The following is a 3323-nucleotide window of genomic DNA, read 5'->3' on the forward strand; positions in this document are numbered from 1 at the left end:
TGAGATATAATACATGCCATGCAGTTCACTCATTTAAAGTGTATAATTCACTGGCTTTAATATGTTCATAGAGCTGTGTGTCCATCACCACAATTTTAGAACGTTTTCCTTACTCTGCAAAGAAACTCTCTCTTTAACTCTCCCCCCAACCCTAATCTCCCTATCCACCTCCCCAGTCTAGGAAAACACTAATCTACTTTTTGTCTCGATATGTTTACCTATTCTGGATGCTCCATATAAACAGAATCTGATAATTCGTGGTCCTTTCCTTTGTGATTGGATTCTTTCACTCAGCATATTTTCTACATTCGTGCATGTTGTGGCATGTGCCAGTACTTTGTTTTTGTTTCTAAATAATGTCCCACTGTATGAATATGCCACATTTTATTTATCCATTCATCAGTTCATGAACATTCAGGTGTATCCACTTTTTGACTGTTGTTAATAATGAACTTGCATGTGCATTACATATGTGGGATGTGTACTGAGGAATGGAATTTCTGGTCATGTGGTAACTCTAAATATAAACTTTTAAAGAACTGATAAACTGTTTTCCAAAGTGGCTGTGCCATTTTGCATTCCCACCAGCAGTGTATGAGGGTCCCAATTTATATTTCTCCACATCTCTACCAACACTTGTTATTATTTATGTCTTTTTGTTTATAGATTTTCTAGTGGGTATGAAGTGGTATCTCATTATGGTTTTTTTTTGTTTGTTTGTTTGTTTTAGCAGAATGCATTTATTTTTGAATACAGTTTTTTAAAAAAATTTTATTTTAATCGTTGTTCAAGTACAGTTTTCTCCCCCCTACTCCCATTCATTATGGTTTTGATTTCCATTTCCCTGCTGGCTAATGATGTTGAGCATCTTTTGTTCTGCTTAATGGCCATTCATATATAGAGAAATATCTCTTCAGAGGCTTTGCCCATTTTTTAAATTAGATAACTTGTGTTTTTAATTATTGTTGACTTATAATACTTTTTAAAATGATTTTATTTATCCATTTCTAGATAGAGGAGAAAGGAGGGAGAAAGAGAGGGAGAGAAACATCAATGTGTGGTTACCTCTCAACTGCCCCCACTGAGGATCTGGCCCACAACCCAGGCATGTCCCATGACTGGGATTCGAACTTTTGGTTTGCAGGCGGGCACTCAATCCACTGAGCCACACCAGCCAGGGTGACTTATAATACTTCTTAATATAGTCTAGATACAAGTCCCTTATCAAATATATGATTTTTAGTATATTTTCTTCCATATTGTGATCTTTTTACTTTTTGATAATGTCTTTTGGTGCATAAAAGTTGTTGATTTCTTGATAAGTCCAATTTATCTGTTTATTCTTTTGCTGCCTGTGCTTTTGGTGTCAGGTCTAAGAATATATTGCAAAATCTGAGATCATAGAAATTTACCCCTATTTTACTAAGATTTTTATAGTTCAAAGATTTAGGTTCTCAGGTTCACTTTGAGTTCATTTTTGTATATGGTGTGAGTTAGGGGTGCAACTTTTTTTTTTTCAGGAGGCTATCTAATTGTCCCAGTGTTTCATTTTAATCTCATTCAGGTCCTTTTCACTAGGAGGTCCTGAACTGAAACCTGCCTAGCCGTGGACATTGGCAAATACAGTTTCCAGGCTTCTAGCCCCGTTGAGACAAGGGAGAGCTTAGAAGGGTGGGAGCTAGCCAGCAGCACCCAGCAGAACGCAGCAAACAAAGTAAACATTGTTCATCTGGTGGGGGGCGGCGGGGGGGGGGGGGGGTGTTGCTGTCTCTTCCTTGGTGTCTAGACAGCAAGCCAGCTACAAAGTCTCCTTCTACTCAAAGATCCTAAACCTGTCTTGAATAATTTTATCACCTTAAGCCTTTCAAGGGGTACAGGATATAGGGCCCAAACTCGTTTTATTCTCTTTCTCTCTTTTCTGTTCGTCCCCCTCCCCAGTCCAAAGAACTCTAAAATTGATCTAAGAAAAACTCTGTTCTCTATCTTTATGGATATTTTTGTTTTAAGTGCTTTTGTTCTCTAGCTTGATCTCTTTCCTCTCCTAGGTTGGATCTTCAAGCCAAACTGCCTGGCCTAGAAAGGAGGGTCTTGGCAGAGACGGGGGAAATTTTGGGCGAACTGGTTTGTCCTGCCACATGTGGTTGTGCTGCTGATGGAGTGGACATAGAAATGACCTGTGTGTGGGATGGGGGGAATTCTTACAATATTTACTGAGACAAATGGTACAAGCCATTCTAAAACAAAAGTGCAGCAAGAAGAAATCCTACTGCTTTGGGAAATAAATGCAGTACTAGGTGCTGCTTACCTTTAAAGATATATGGCATTGCTTTTCTTAGTTTTGAAATAATTTGAAATGTACCATGATAGCTTTTTTAAAAAATGAAAGAAACCCTTAAAGATATGGGAAATTATTTTAGTTAGACTATTAGACAATATAAAGTGACATTTTGCCTGATACACTGGAAATATGGTTTCGGGAATGTAACGCGATGCTCCAGAGAATCTGAGGAAAGGAAGAAAGGTTCTCAAGGGGGAGATGAATAATTATAGATAAGAAGCTAAAATTAATAGGTAAGCGGATGTCCATGCCTTTGTTAGAGATTTCCAGTTGTGACTAGGCAGGTATTAGGGGTAACTTGGCAATGATTCTACAACTGTATTTTGTAATAAATCATATACAATGAACTGTTGAAACATCTTGAAGACTTTAATTTATTCAGCTTAAGAGCTTAGTTGAGGGGAAAAAATAAAGGAAAGTAAGCTGTAAGATTGCTTTTCCTGAATTCTAAATTTAGCTCAAACATCTTGCTAATCCTCTATGCCAGGGGTATTGTCTTGAAAATGCATTTGAATTGTATAATCTGATCACCTTTATTAATGCAGGGATTTATATGGCAGAAACATGCTTCTTGTATTTTACTGTGTCAATTTTTAGCCTAGGTAATCCTGTAAATGATTAGCTAATTATATTCTCTCTGAATATCAAGCTACTTAATTTAAATCCAGTGAGATCATAAAAGGCAGTAAATGTTCAGTGCCAACAGAGGAGATGCTACACATTTACATTGGAGAAGGCAAAAGAAATGACACTGTGTGACCAGAGCCTGCACAAGATTAAATCCCCATTATACTGATGCCAGAAACCAGAAAGGAATAAATAGATGGTGTGAAGAGCAACACGAATTCACAGCCATCAATGGCTCTGTACAACACAAAGGCAAATATTGCTCCCTTAACTGATTTTCTTATGAGACTAGATGGGGAACATTCCAGTGCTAATTGTATGAAATGCTGCTCTCCATGTTTAATTTAGGTCCAGATGA

This window comes from Phyllostomus discolor, chromosome 3 (assembly GCF_004126475.2).
Source record: "Phyllostomus discolor isolate MPI-MPIP mPhyDis1 chromosome 3, mPhyDis1.pri.v3, whole genome shotgun sequence".
Lineage (NCBI taxonomy): Eukaryota > Metazoa > Chordata > Mammalia > Chiroptera > Phyllostomidae > Phyllostomus > Phyllostomus discolor.